Source organism: Pan troglodytes, chromosome 12 (genome assembly GCF_028858775.2).
Source record: "Pan troglodytes isolate AG18354 chromosome 12, NHGRI_mPanTro3-v2.0_pri, whole genome shotgun sequence".
NCBI lineage: Eukaryota > Metazoa > Chordata > Mammalia > Primates > Hominidae > Pan > Pan troglodytes.
Window position 1 is genome coordinate 13,947,104 of NC_072410.2, and position 15,900 is coordinate 13,963,003.

The 15,900-nt window shown below is 39.4% G+C and overlaps 1 long non-coding RNA gene across 2 annotated transcripts in view; it reads left to right on the forward strand.

Moving 5' to 3' along the window:
• LOC104005123 (uncharacterized) overlaps positions 1-15,900 on the forward strand; it is a 222,700-nt gene that overhangs the window by 190,490 nt on the left and 16,310 nt on the right. For both annotated transcript variants that reach the window (XR_001715987.4, XR_008546339.2), the window contains one exon: positions 2,888-3,015. This is a non-coding gene — a long non-coding RNA (uncharacterized LOC104005123). The remainder of the gene's footprint in view (positions 1-2,887; positions 3,016-15,900) is intronic.

Here is a 15,900-nt window from a genome sequence, read left to right on the forward strand (position 1 = left end):
TTTGGGAGGTGGAGGCAAGAGGATCGCTTGAGCCAAGGAGTTTGAAACCAACCCTGGCAACATAGAAAGCCCTCATTTATACAAAAAATAAGAAAAATAGTCAGGCATGGTGGCATGTGCCTGTAGTTCCAGCTACTTGGGAGGCTGAGGTGGGAGGACTTTTTGAGCCCAGGAGTTCGAGGCTGCAGTAGGCCATGATCGTGCCACTGCACTCCATCCTGGGCAACAGAATGAGACCCTATCTCAAAAAAAAAATTACACATCTATTTCTTTATCAAATCCTCCATTCATAATTCCTCTTATTTTTGATGCATTTTGAAGTAAATTCCATACATCAGTGTACATCCTTCTAAATAGTGTGTGGCTGGGTGCAGTGGCTCACGTTTGTAATCCCAGCACTTCGGGAGGCCAAGGCTGGTGGATCATCTGAGGTCAGGAGTTTGACACCAGTCTGGCCAACATGGTAAAACCCCATCTCTACTAAAAATCCAAAAATTAGCCGGGCATGGTGGCGGACGCTTGTAATCCCAGCTACTTGGGAGGCTGAGGCAGGAGAATTGCTTGAACCCAGGAGGCAGATGTTGAGAAGTAGCAGGACTGTGCCATTGCATTCCAGCCTGGGCAACAAGAGTGAAACTCTGTCTCAAAAAATTAAAATAAAATAAAAATACCATAGTGTGCATATTGCAGGGGATCAAGGTATGCCTCCCCAAAATATGCCACTTTGGCCTAAGGATTATTTTGAGCCATAGACAATTGAGACTCAATGGATGCAGGAAGAGTTCTCTTTCTTCCCCTCTTCTGCCTAAAAGAAGGGCATAAATTTCCCTTTGTGAGGTGTTTCTCTGTCCTATACAAGAAAGATGAGAGCAACTCATCACCAGAGACAGAGTTGGCATCAACGAGTTTACATAAACAGACCGAAGGAAAATAACATTCAGCTTCCATTAATTTCTCACATAGGTTGGTGTAAAGGTAATGCAGTTTCTGCCAAAGTAATGACAAAACTGCAATAAATTTTGCACCAACCTAATATTTCCTGTCACTTTCCCATAATTTATCACTCCTAGAAGCTCAAACCTTTTTTCCTTTGTTAAAATGATTAAAATGGTATGTAAGCCCCAAGTCTAACTGCTTCTTTGAGTTTCACTTCTTTTCTGTGAACTCCCATGTGTGTAAAACATTAAAACATTTTGTGTTTCTGTCCATCTGTCTTTTTACATTCTTTGTTGTTATTGTTGTTTTGTTGTTGAGACAGAGTCTTGCTCTGTTGCTCAGGCTGGAGTGCTACGGCACGATCTAGGCTCACTGCAACCTCCGCCTCCTGGGTTCTACCAATTCTCCTGCCTCAGCCTCCCAAGTAGCTGGGATTACAGGCACGTGCCACCATGCCAGGCTAATTTTTGTATTTTTAGTACAGACGAGGTTTCTCCATGTTGGCCAGGCTGGTCTCAAACTCCTGACCTCAAGTGATCCACCCACCTCGGCCTCTCAAAATGCTGGGATTACAGACATGAGCCACCATGTCCGGCCAATCTGTCTTTTTTCAGTTAAATTTACAGCCACTGTAAATTTTAAAAAGCAACCACTCTTCTGATATTTTTTTCCCACCATAGGTTAGTTTTGCCCTTTCTTGAAATTCATGTAAATGGAATCCTACTGTGTGTACTCTTTTGATAAGGCTTCTTTTACTCAGCATGATATTTTGAGATTCATCCATGTTGTTGCAAAGCACAGCATTCAAAGGCTTTCCTCACTCAAGCAAGCCAAAACAATTTTATTTCTACTGGACTAAGCATTCAGTATGAAACTTAACATAAAGACATAGACCATCATCATAGTTCTTCTTACCCAATATTATCTTTCTGATATTGATAATAGTAGAAAGAAATATCTGTGGACACCATAGTATCACTTCAAATGTTCATGAAGAACAACAATACTAAAACATTGTGTCTTCCTTTTGAGGGACATTCGATAAATTCCTCAACCATAAATCATAATGCTTCATTAATTTAGTGTATTCATTTCTTTTCTGATTTTTTTATTGTAGTAAAATGCACATAACTTAAAGTTTACCACTGTAACCATTTTTAAGTGTACAGTTCAGTAGTATTAAGTACAGTTAGATTGTTATATAACTATCACCATCATTTATCTCTAGAACTTCATCTTCCCAAATCAAAATTATGTACCCATTAAACAATAACCCCATCCCCCATTCCTCTAGCCCCTTAAAACCACCATTCTACTTTCTGTATCTATGATTTTGACTACTCTATTTGGCTCATGCAAGTGGAATAATGCAGTAGTTGTCTTTTTTTCACTGTTTTATGTCACTGAGCATAATATGCTCAAGGCTCATTCATGCTGTAGTGTGTGTTGGAATTTCCTTTCTTCTTGAGGCTAACTGATAAGGAGAGACTTACTTTTGTCATTTTGCTATTTGTTTTCTACATGGCTTATAGCTTTTCTGTCTTTCCTTTCTTGCATTACTGTCCTCTTTTGTGTTTAGTTAATTTTTTATAGTGAAATGTTTAAATTCCTTTCTTATTTTTTGTGTGTATTCTATAGCTATTTTCTTTGTGGTTACTATTGAGATTATCTTTAATATCATAAAGTTATAATGCTCTAATTTGTATTTAAACCAGCTTAACTTCAATAACATATGAAAACACTGCTTCTTTACATCTCTGCCTCTACCCTTTCAGTTGTTAATGTACCATAATTACATCTGCATACTTTGTATGTTCAACAACATAAACCAATTGTTTTTAAAAGTGAATTAGTCTCTTAGATTATGTATGAAACAAAATGTGGTTACAACCCAAAGTTACAGTAATTCTAGCTTTTAGACTAATCATTTCTTATTTTGTTTTTTAAATAGTCTTTTACATACACTGAAGATCATGTGAAGAAAGGGAGAAGATGGTCATCTATACACCAAGTTAAACGACCCTCAGAAGAAACCAACCCTATGGACAACTTGATCTTGAACTTCTAGCTTTCAGACCTGTGAGAAAATAAATTGCTGTTGTTTAAATTTAAAAAAACAGTCTTTTAAATCATGTATGAAACAAAGTGGTGTTACAAACCATTGTTATAATAGTACTAGCTTTTGTAATTGCCTATTTGTCCATCTTTACTGAGATCTTTATTTCTTCATATGGCTTTGAGTTACTGAGTAGTGTCCTTTTATTTCAACCTGAAGAACTCCCTTGAGTGTTTCTCTTAGGGTATGTCTAGAAGTAACAAATTACCTTAGCTTTCGTTAATCTGGGAATGTTGTAATTCTCCTTCACTTTTGAAGGACAATTTTTACCAAATATAGAATTTGGGGGTGATATTTTTATTTCTTTTAGCACTTTGAATATATCAGCCCACTGCCTTTTGGTCTCCAGTATTTATGATGAGACTCTCTTTTTTTAATCTCATAATTTATTATTTATTATTTTTAAATATTTCTAGAGATATACAGTAATTAAACATATTTGTGGGATACACATGATATTTTGATACAAGAATATACAATGTGTAAGCTGTATATTCAATATACAATCAATGATCAAATCAGGATATTTATTAGGATATCCATCAACTTGAACATTTATCATTTCTTTGTGTTGGGAGTATTTTAAATCTTCTTTACTAGCTATCATGAAATATAAAATATTTTATTGTTAACTAGTCATTCCACTGTGTTATCAAACACTAGAACTTATTCCCCCTATCTACACTATATCTCTGAACCTATAATCTTATTGATGATCATTTTATGTGATGAATCACTTTTCTATTGCAACTTTCAAGACTCTGTCTTTGGCTTTTGACAGTTTGATTATATTGTGTCTCAGTGTGGATCTTTTTGAGTTCATCCTACTTGGAGTTACTGAGTTTCTTGAATATTTTTACTTATGTTTTTTATCAAATTTGTAAAGATTTTGGCCATCAATTCTCCTAATAACCTATCTTTCCTGTTTTCTCTTCTGTTTTTTAGCCTACCACCACACATGTGTTGTTCTGCTCAACAGTGTTCCCCAAGTCCCTTAAGCTCTGTTCACTTTTCTTCATTTTACTTTCTGTTCCTCAGATTCAATGATTTCCTTTGTCCTATTTCAAATTTGTTGATTCTTCTTCGTTCTCAAATCAGCCTTTGAATCTCTCTAGTGAATTTTTTATTTCAGTTATAACACTTTTTAGCATCAAATTTATTGTTTCTTCATAGGTTTTCTATATGTTTGCAAATATTTCTATTTTGTCCTTATGTCTTTTTCTTGGCTTTTTCTGCATCTTTCGTTAGCTCTTTCAGTATCTTTAAGGTAATTGTTTTTGTTTAGTAGATCTGACATCAGGTCTTTTTCAGGAGCTGCTGCTTTTTTTCCCATTAAAATGGGCCACACATTCCTTTTCTTTTGTATGTCTCTTGATTTTTTTTTGTTAAAAATGGACATTTGAAGCTAATGATTTGATAACACTGGAAATTAGGTTCTCTCCCTTCCCTGGGGTTTACTGGGCTTTTGTTTTTGGTTTTGTTTTGTTGTTGTTGTTGTTGTTGCTTACTGTTTTTGTTTTTTTAATTGTTGTAGGCTGTCTCAGTGCTGAGGGTTAGCCTGAGGTGTAAATTTAAGGTCTTCTCAGGTCTTTCTGAGCCTGTGCCTTTCCCTGGGCATACATAGTCACCTTCCAGTATCCCCCATATATGCAGTCACTTTGGAATGTCCCAGTCTCTAATGGATGGCTCCCAAAAGGGGAAAAGATAAAAATTAAGGAGAAGAAAAAGAATGCTGGGCTTTTAAGTACCCTGGAAGTCACCTCAGCGAGAGAGGGGCTAGCAATAATGAGGGTGGGGCAATAGCAATGGCTGCCTGCCTCTGTCTGTACTTCTGTGATGAGAAGCAGCAATTAGTAATCACAGCACAAATACTTGGAGGACTGGGTCCTTAATTGCCCACCCTGGCTCCCACAAGCTGTATGCAGTCTTCTTCAGGTCATGGGCACAGCTGCCTGCCACAGGGCTGGGGTGGTCAATAGGTAGTTACTACTGTGCTGAGTCTAAGTTGACCAAAACTAACTGAAATTTACTTCTAAGACATTCCCTGGAAGTTGCAAGCCTTCAATAGACTCCAGAATTCCAAAATAGTTACATCAGGCAGATTCTGCCAGTGCAGTTGTTGTCTGGATGGGTAAACAGATTGCTGGAGCTTCCTATTTCAGCATCTTGCCAGAATCTTCTCCCTATGTGTATTTATTTTATCACATCTTGAGATAGTTTTTGTTTCAGAACTTTGCTATCCACTATGCTGAGTAGAACTTCAAGAGCTGTCCCTGTGTCTAATAGACTAGAAGTGGTAGATTTCAGCTTGGGAGTACACACTGCGGTCACAACCATCCATATGGCAGGAAGTAGTCTACTGAGTTTTTGGCTGCCATGATTCTTTGGCATTTCTGGTTTGGTGGTCATTGATTCCTAAATATTAAAGTGGTTCCTAGCATGTATCAGTTGTTTGTTTGCTAAATGACCTTAAATGTTCTGATACTTGCAGAAATGAAAAAAGCTAGTTTCTCTGTCAGTAAGACTCTGATCTGAATGTGAATAAATATGCATGAGCAGTAACTTAATGCACATCTGGAAAATATGCTTTGTTAGAAATCTATCACTTTTTTTTAATTTGGAGAGTTTTTCTCAAGAACAACAGAATGTAATAAAATTTAAGGAAGTGCATTTTGCAAAAAGTATCAAAGACTTTATTAAACATCAACTCTTTACTTGAAGAAATAATGTTGCTTAAAAAAAATCAATCTTGTGAATTGTCTCCTGGGAAGTTTGTCAGTGATTTCTTTCTTTCTTGTCCTTATATAAAGTAACCAAGCTTTATTCCTATAAGCTGTAAATTTTAACAGAAAGCAGATTCACATGTATTTATTAACATTCCTAAATTCTCAACACCACTTATTAATCCCTTAAAAACGATTGCTTCTTTATATGAAGATAATGGTAGTCATAAAGACATACATTATAGTTTCATTATGATGTTTGTGCTTTGTCTCAAGTTTCTTCTGAAATGCCTCCACTGAGTTAGGTGATAATGACAGCACTCAGACACACAGCCCAGAGGAAGGGGACAAAGGAATCCCAGGAAAGAAGTAGGAAAAGGTATTTGGTTAGAATTTAAAGTCAAGTGGAGGAATCAGTGAACCAGAAAACAGACAGGGGAGGCTGCTTGTTCATCTGGAGCTTACAGCAGCAGCAGGAGTTGGAATTCACAAAGCAAATGGCTGAGATGGGGGTGCCGGAGCACAGGAGTGACAGACCAGGGTAGGATGCAGCAGCCTCTACTCTGGGAAGAGGGTGCCAGCCACTACTGGGCACCATCTCCTTTTGAGGGGTGGACCCATGCAGCATTTAAGGAGGAAGCCCAGTAGATCTGGTTAATTAACGTGGTAATGGGACTCCCTAGAATTTAAGTCCAAAGCATGGTGTGATTTTCTTTGTTGAGCTACCATATATTGAAGTTCAGGAAAGAAACCACCCAGTTGATATAGCAATAGTATACAAAACCTGCTGGATTATGAGAAATTTCCAACATTCTTTATTATGTAAGCAAACACTTTTAATGCTTAACTGTGATAGGCTTGGAACTTTTTTTTCCAAGTTGTTACACAGAAGGAAAGCAAGAAAGAAAGCATGAAGGCCAATTAGAAGGATCATTCAATATTTCTCAGAAAAGAGAATGATGGCTTAGACTAGTGTTGATGTTCAAAATCTTACAAAGGTAGAAGACTAGCAACATTTGTGACTGAATTGGATACGGAAGTGTGTGAGAGAGAGGAGCCAAAGGTGACTTTATTCTTCCTTTTCTGGGCAAATGGAGGAAGGGAGATTGTATTTATGAAGATGGAGGTCTGTGGGAGGTTTTGTGGGGAAAGATTGGGGGAGTTCAATTTTGGACATGTTAACTTTGAGATCTCTGTTAGACGTAGAGATCTACAAGTCTCTACAAGTAGAGATGTCAAGAAAGCATTTGGATATAAAACTCTAGAATCCAAAAGGTAAAGAATTGGTTTGGTAGTTGTTGGTGTGTAGATAGAATTTCAAGCTATGAGACTGGATTTGAGCATCTGAAAAAATACTCAATATCTGAAATGTCTGTTAAGTAGATCCAGAAAAAATGAAAGGACGTATTAACTAAAACATCAGTATTCAAGGAACAATAAAGATAGAATTTATAACTGGGCTTCTGAGAGAGGTGGACAGATTTACAGAAGACTGAAGCTGGGAAACACCTAACCCCAGCTAAGACACACCATGATTGTCTAATTTATGCCTGTACCCCGAATAGGTGTCAGAGTGCCTGAAACATCATAGATGGCCATTCAATATCTGACAAATGATAAATGAATGGATGAATAAATGAAGGAAAGAAAGCTTGGTGGAAGGGCAGTCAGGCTTCCTGGAGATGGGGCTGGGCTGCGGGGGGTACTATGTAGCAATTGGGTGTCCCTGGGTCTTCCCACACTGGCTGTTTTCTTGGTTATTTATGACTATTCCTTAGGCTATGACTCTTTGACTTTCTTGCCTGTGGTATGAAAATTATGCTTACTATCTACCTTTTCTTTTACAATAGGGATTCATGGATGAGTGCTTAGGAATCACTAGGCTGAGAAAGGGAAGGGTGAATAAACCAGAAACCCCCTAGAGAAGCTCAGGGAAAGTCATTATTGTAGGGTTTACTTCCACAGTCACATTCTTTTATCTTGCAGCACAAGTTCTTGGCATAGAATACCAATGAGCTGAGGCACATTACTAATTTGCCAGATCGACATAGCCTCTAGGGAGGAAAGCAAAAAAGCATTCCTATTAACTTCAGCATTGGGATAATTTGAATCTCTCTTCTAAGACATCTTGTCTCTTTTTTGGTTAATTACTGTGGCAAACCTTATTTTCTCTTTAAATTAAGCCCTGAGATGCCTTTAATTCAACTAGGCTGCTACTAAAATGTGGTTTTCATGGGAAGGAATTAGGAGTCTTTCTTTTGAGAAAAAACATATATCATGTTGACTGTTGTCTCTTTGCCACTGATGTTGGAGAGGATGACCTTATGTCACTAGCCCACACCTGTGGAATAAGACGCTCACTTACAAACCTGCTCCGAAGAAGAAGGTAAGGATGCCGTCCCTGCACAGTCATGAACGGCTGCTGTTCCTCTTGAAAACCACAACCTCTTTCTCTAGTAGCATGAAGTGAGTGCCGTTTGGGAATCTCTTTTAACTTAGAGAGCTCTCAGGCACAGTATTGGCCTGGGCAGATTTCTGTGGTTGCTGCTCAGCAAAGAATAGACAGGTCTCACCCTTGTGGAGCAAGCATTGTATGATGGCTGCCTCCCAAGCACTTTATCCAGGTCCACTCATCGAACACCACAACCCAAAAGATTGGGGCTATGAATATACCCTCACTGTAATAAAAACAAGAGAATAAGGGAGTTTCAGCAATTTACCAGCTGACATGCTGCTAGTGGGGAGTAGGACTGGACCATAAACTTATCGTCACTGCAGTTTGGTCCTTCCATGATCTCTAATTGAACGGTTCATTTGTTCTGTCATTTCAACTGTACTATAAGCTTCTAGAGGTCAGGAATGTTTTCATGGTGCTCATTCCAGGGCTGCGGGAAACCCCAGTGCTAAAGCCAAGCCCCACAGCTGACTGCTGAGCCTGTCCTGTGTACCAGGCTTTGGGCAGGCATCCCGCCCTGTGCCCCATTCCCAATGTAACGTATATGCACTGTCCTTTCTTAAGGAAATGCTGATGGTACTACAATTCCTTTCTCTCCTCTAGAGAGAGCATTCCCCAAGAGTAGGAACCATTTCTTTCCATCTACCAGCCCACCTCTTCTCCTAACTGACTCTGGGTGGTTAACAGAGCATGCCACTCTTCAGGGTGCTGTATAAACTGTGTACTCTTACTTCCCCTGGATCCATGTTATTAACTAGTGTGGGGTAAACAAGAGAGAGAGAACAAGCACTGGTGTCCATTGGGCAACTATTTGCACACACTTGTATCTCTCCTATGAGATGCCCAAAGAGCAGAGATCTTGTGTTTCTCTTCTTTGAATGCCCCATCTGCTAGAATAGTACCTGATACACAGTACATGCTATTTGAAGGCATCACACCAAAATCCAGATACAATTCTTGGGATGAGTTCAGTGCTGATTATTTTCCTTTTCTGATATTTTATTTCTCCATTGTGAGTGACGAAAACTAGTATCCTATTCAAGAATTATTTTAAGAGTGTAGTTAGAATGAAATGATCAAAAATGAATTCAAGACTGATGGTCTTAATCGGGGCACATTTCATAAACAAGAGCAAATAAAATCTCCATGGCAATTTTAATATTTTTTTCTCCTATTGTTAAAAATTGTGGCATGTCTTAATAGGCATGCATAGATGCAATAAGTGCTCATATGTATGCAGAGCTTGCTCTGATAATTATATATTACTGAGTCACAGTGATTAGTGAAATGCACAGAAAGAACACTAAGAACAATGCTATTTCATAAGAGACTAAAGCTGCTGAACTTTTGCTATAGAACTTCTGATAAATGATGAATGATATGAATAGAATTGTAGCAATAAACTAAGCCGAGATTCTAGTTTGAGTCTTATTTTAAAACTCAATACATGACAAAAAGCACACATTGTGTACCTTTTGTGTGCCAGGCACTGAAGATACAAAGTCAATGAAACACACAAAAGCTAATAAAAAACTGAGAATGCTTAGGTCTTTGACTTTCCATGATCAGGTTGGAGTTATGTAAAATAAAAGAGATAACTGTTAGAGCACAGCTCCTTTGGAAACAGCCAGGGCAGTGGTATTGTCTTAGTCTGTTTTGGAATGCTATTACAAAATATCATAAACCAGGTAACTTACAAACAATAGAAATTTATTTCTTACAGTTTTGGAGGCTGGAAGGTCTAAAAACAAGGTGCCAATAGATTTGGTATCTGGTGAGGGCCCATTTCCTGGCTCACAGAAGGCATTTTCTCGCTGTGTCCTCACATTGTGGAAGGGGCAGGGGGTCTTTCTTAGGCCTCTTTTATAAGGTCCTTAATCCTGTTCACACTGATAATTAGGAATTTGTGGGAAGGTACAAACATTCAGGCCACAGCAGGCATTTATATGCAAGTAAAGGAGTCAATTTCAATTTCTTTCTGATACTCGGCTTTGTAGGAACTGGGAGATAATTCTCCAGGGGCAAGGATCTTTTCAAATGTTCTTTAAAAACATGGAGGAAAAAACAAATGAACATTTATTGAGCATCTACTATTGCATAGACAAATAGCTCACAAATGCTAGTGATAAAGATCACTAAAAGTCTTGTTAACAATACAGATTTCTGGGTTCCACAGCCAGAGGTTCTGACTCAGGAGGTCTAGGAATGTGGCCTAAGAACCTGTATTATAATATAAGTGGCCTGAGGGCGGCATTATGAAAAAATAGATGTTGGTGGAGATGAGAAAGATGAATCTGAAGCAAATGTCTGCTATTTCTGGGCTCTATGAAGCTTGGCTGAGATCAACAAAATGTGGCTTTTCATTACAAACTCAATAGATGTCTGGTCACAGACTTCTGTTTCTGGCAATATGGGGAAATAGGTACCCTGGGAACTCTCACTCTACAAAATGCCTCTAAATACTAGGTAAAATAGAACAAACACCACCTACTAATCTTTTATATGAATATTTAGCTATTCTCAGTATTGTGTAATACGAACGCAGCTTCCAACCTGATTACAGCTCCCAAGCCATTCTTATTTTAAAAATTTAGAGATTCTGGAACTACCCGTAGTAGGCCTTTTTGCCTGACTTGACTGACTTACTGACTGGCTTGGTTCTACCTCAGATGTCACCTCTGTCTCCCACACTCCTTCACTGAGCTTACATGGGTCTTGTTCTGACTTTAGTCAAAGAACAAACATAAGTTTGTCCCAAGAGAGTGGCTCCCGAGTCTCTAGGTTCCCACAGCTTAGTTATTTACTTTTTAAACTATTTTCTCCGACATCCCTGCTACTTCTTTATGATTCTGTTTATTCCCAAACCTAGTTTCCTTATCCCTTCAGCTACCAGATGTCTGCTTTAGATGAAGATCAACTGTTAGAAATGACTACTGCCTCACCCCTAACTGGCTCTGCCATTGGATCCTACCATAGGTGTTTTTGCTGTGGTGTTCCCAGGCCCTCTCCTGAGTGACAGGTTCAATTCCATGTCTGCTCCTTTAACCAAAACTCTCCCCATCTGGGTCCCCAGCTAGTCTTAAGTTATCCATTCAAGCATGATGGAAGCACACCCTTTTCACCCTTTGAAGGGTGAATTCAGACCAGTGGTATTTTCAAATGAATATGGTCTCTTTAAGATAACAATAACAGTCACATTTACTGAACATACAGAGAATACACTGAACACATATGGAGAGGTCCAGAATACGCCACTTCAAAATATGCTACTTTGGCATGAGGATTATTGTGAGCTAAAGGCAGTTGAGAATCAACACACGTAAGAAAGGTTCTCTGCCTTCCCCTTTTCTGCCTAAAAGCAGAGCATAAATTTCCCTTTGTGCAAGTGGCCTAAAATACCCCCAACCCCAGTCCCCACACCAGGATGGGGAGAGCGACTCTTATCACCATAGACAGAGAACTAGAGCTAAGTTTACATAATTGAACCTTACTAAAATAACTCTTACCTTCCATTAGTTTTCCCCCACATATTTCCTAGTTCTCTTCCCATAATTTATTGAGCCTAGAAGCCCAAACCCTCCTTCCTTTTTCTAGTCACTTCTCCACAATTTCTAACCCTTTCTTAAAATTTTATAGTAGCCCTCAAGTCTAACATTCTTTGGGTTTTTACTTCTTTTCTGTGAAGCCTCTCTGCACATAACAATATTACAAATATTGTATGTCTTTTCTCTTATTAATCTTTTGTCAGTTAATTTACAGTCTACAGGTTTGAACCTAAGATGGCAGAGAAAAAGCTTTTCCCCATTATATGTATTGCGTATCAGGCACTGTGCTCAATATGGGCTAGATTTTATTGTAGCCATTCCTCACATAGCCATGTGAGGCATTTCTGCTATTAACCCCCATGGTTTTGAGACTCAGGAGCTTAACTGCTTTGCCTGAGATCAACAAGAAAGTAAACTGAAGAAATACCCAATAGAGGAGCTTTGGGTAATGGAGCACAAAGGGGCTACGTGGAGGAGAGAGAGGCCATACAATTATTGGTAAAATTGTAATTAAATGCATATTTATAAGTTTAGTCTTGATTAGTGGCCTAGGGAATTGGGAAACTGGGAAAACAGAAGGGGACAATCAGTGTATTTAGAGTAATGTTAGTTGGTTAGTTGGACTAATACATCAACCCCAAAATACACATTAGATTAAGACAAGCTTGTTTCCTGCTTATATTGCAGTTCTTAGTAGTTCAGGTCATTTGGGGAGTTTGGCTCCATGCAGCCATTCAGGAAAGAACCTGGAGCCTCATCACACATGAGAAGTGTTTATAGACCAGCCCAGTAATTGGTACCTATCACTTTCAGTCACATTCCATTGGCTAAAACTCAGTCATGTTGCCCCATCTAATTGTAAAGGAGACTGGGAGATACTGTCTAGCTGAGTATACAAAAGGCGCAGAATAGAACATGAAGTCTGGGGTGATGCCAGCAGTCTCGGTCCTAGTCCATCATTCTGCTAGCTCCCCAAATATCCATTCATATCCTTATTTCCATCTCTGCTCACATTCTACTGGCTAAACACAGTCATGTGACTACTGACAGTTGCAAGGAAGGCTGGGAAATGAAGGCTTTGTGTGTACCTTGAGTCAAGGCTCCTGGGAAGAAGGTAGAGAAGATATCTTCTTCTCTCCCTAGAGGAGACAATTTAAGACCTATCCTGATACCACATCAAGTTTAAAGTCCAGGTTTTCCTGGTTATGTGCAGTCTACTCTATCAGGTCTGAGGGTAGCTTTGTATGGTTTGACAAACTAAAAGACAAGTTATCCTCTTCCTATCCTGCCAGGCATCCTCCATTACACTCACTCCTAATGCTGAAGCAGGAATAAGATAATCACAACAAAAATGTCTCTGTTGAAAAAGGGAATGAATGGTTTTGCACACACAGCAGTCGTTGGTCCGTAGCAATAATAAAATCCTTACAGGCAGGAATTGCAAGCCTCTGCCCTGGCATGGGGCAGAGTTCTTGATGCAATCCTGTTTCTATGTAGCCTAGAGGGAACTTCCCTATCCATCAATTTTTGTGCTTCTGTCCTCTGGGAGGGCTTTCTTGTTCATTATTTTATGTGTTCACAGCAGAAGGGAACTTCAGAGTATTAGAGAGGATATCCTCTTAGGGACCATGAACTTTCACCGCCCACTTTCTGCTCATGTGAGTTTGAGGAGCCAAGGTTGCAGTAAGACTCAAACCATCACAGGCGTTTGTTTTTGTTTTCATTTTGTCCGGCCTTCTTGGCAAGGTAATTCTTTCAAACATCCGAAGGCTTCTGTCTAATCTGTGTGATTCCACTCTGTTCTGTGCAGGAATATAAGACTTTTCCTAGATGTAATTATCAAGTCTGAATTTATTTTCTTCCTGGACTCCATTATAGCCTCAATGTAATGGCAGCTGCTCTGAGGCCATTTGAACCACTGGTAAGGGTAGGGGAGAAAAAGCTCCACCCTTGATCTGATACTTGCCACAGGACAAGCCACTTAACTGAGAAAATTTAATGGGTCATTATTGCTGGAAGCCTTTTTTAGTCTTTTTCCTAAAAATGTGTGGTCTAGCTATTTTCTGCCCCTTTTAACCCTGCTAGACCCTAAATTTATGCACAGTCTCTATTCTCTCTCTTTTTGATTTTTTTTTTTTTTTGCTTACAAACTTGCCAGAATTTCCCAAATTCATCTCTTTCTTGCATCATGTTAAATGCACCAGCAGGCAGCATTTTAGCTGGTTTCCCTCCTTTCCAAGTTGTGTTAAGCAACCATTTTACCAAAGTTTTTGTCTGACCTAACGGGGATGTGTATTGCTGTAGAGCTCAGGCTGATGGAAGGTCTGTCATTTTCAAAGAGTGGCTTCCCAAGGTCACATGGCCTTTGTCACTTGGTTGCAGAAGGGGAAAGAACGTGGACATGCAATGTGGCAGGTTTGCAGAGGCTATGGGCGGATATGGTGTGCACCATCTCTGCTCACATTCTATTGGCTAAACTCATTCATGTGACTACTGACAGTTGCAAGGAAGGCTGGGAAATGAAGTCTTTGTGTGTATCTTGAGTCAAGGCTCCTGGGAAACTACTCATGCCCAGTAACTTCCCACTCACTCTTGTAAAACCCGAGGCTGACTGCTTTTTAGCCCCAGGAACACATCCTTCTATTGGAGGATTCTCTCCATCCTTGCCCATTCCCCAATCTGAATATCTCATACTGACCTACTTGCTGGCCTCAGACATGTGAAACTCTGTGAGAGCTCTGAGCTCTCACAACCCAGATTACCCAAAGTTCCCATACAATCCCCTCCACCCAGCATTTTCCTTCCTCTAGGATGTAACACCTTGCAAATAAAGACTGAAACATATGTTTTAGCCTCAGAATAAAATTATTTTGTACTCCGAAAGAAAATAACCTGGATTTTGGAGAGCACTAACAATGCTGACCACAGTTAGAAAGAGAAGCTTGTTCTCAACACTTTTGGGTAGGGCACAGGATATCAAAGAAGATATTTTTGATCTCCTGTAGCCTTGGAGTTTTGCTTTTGTTATTTTTCTTTGTGGGGTAAGGACTGGGAAGGGGAGGCTTTTCTCCATCAAGGCTGTTCACATATATCCAGGTATTCCTCTCTGCCATTGAAGTACTGCCTGCAAGTAAAGCTTGGGGAATATAATACACTATCTGCTCACTCCTTTGGGAAAGGAATTATAGACTTGACATTTGGGCTCATGAAGTTTTTAATCTCAAATGCTGCCTTTTAGAAACTCCAGGGTCAGCTGTCCATGGCACTATTATGCTAAGTCCCCCAGGAGCTGTAGCAGTATATTAACTCTTAACCTTCCCAGAGCTCCTTTCCACTGCCACTAGCTAGCAAAGATATAAATCAAAATGTCAAGGCTTGATCCTGCATACACATCCCATTAGCACCTGCATCATTCTTGATAAGCATTTAATTGAGCACAATAAATGGTTTAGCACTGAATCATGGCAGATTGTACACTTGGGGTCTCCTGTAAGCTATCTGAGGAGGGAAGGAACATGGGCAAGGCATGGGTAGTGGTTAAAAGCCTGAAAGATCTTCAGTTACTTCTCAGTAATGTGCTAGAATCCACTGCCAGACTCTCACTTAAGGAGGAAACATCAAATCCAAATGGAGATTTGGGTGAATCATCTAGGCTTCTTTTGGTTGTAAGAATAAAGCTTCAGTAACAAAAAATTAATTTGTGGCCTTTAAATGCAAAATGTCTTTCACCAACAAAAAATAAGGTTAGAAAAATGCATGACTTGGACATAGGCACATCTATTCATGCTCCATTGGCATCAGGGGTCCCATAACCAACGTCCAAGGTCAATGAGGTGGAAATGGGGAGCCAATATTTTGTTGGCAGTTTATGGGAAGTTCCTTGATCCATGTATTCTAGTTACAGGCAAAAATGACAATATATATCGGTCTCTGGTCACATTGCTGTTAGCTTGTTGATGCTACAATTTGTAGTGATAAGGCGTATGGTAAAACCAGTGGATTCCATAGGTATAAGCTCATCACACACTTCCTGCATTATAAAATGAGTTACCTGGTCAGACTTGTCCTGTGGATGGATGAGGATGAGGCCTTCTAAAAGTCCAATAGAGGCACCAGCAGAGGTAT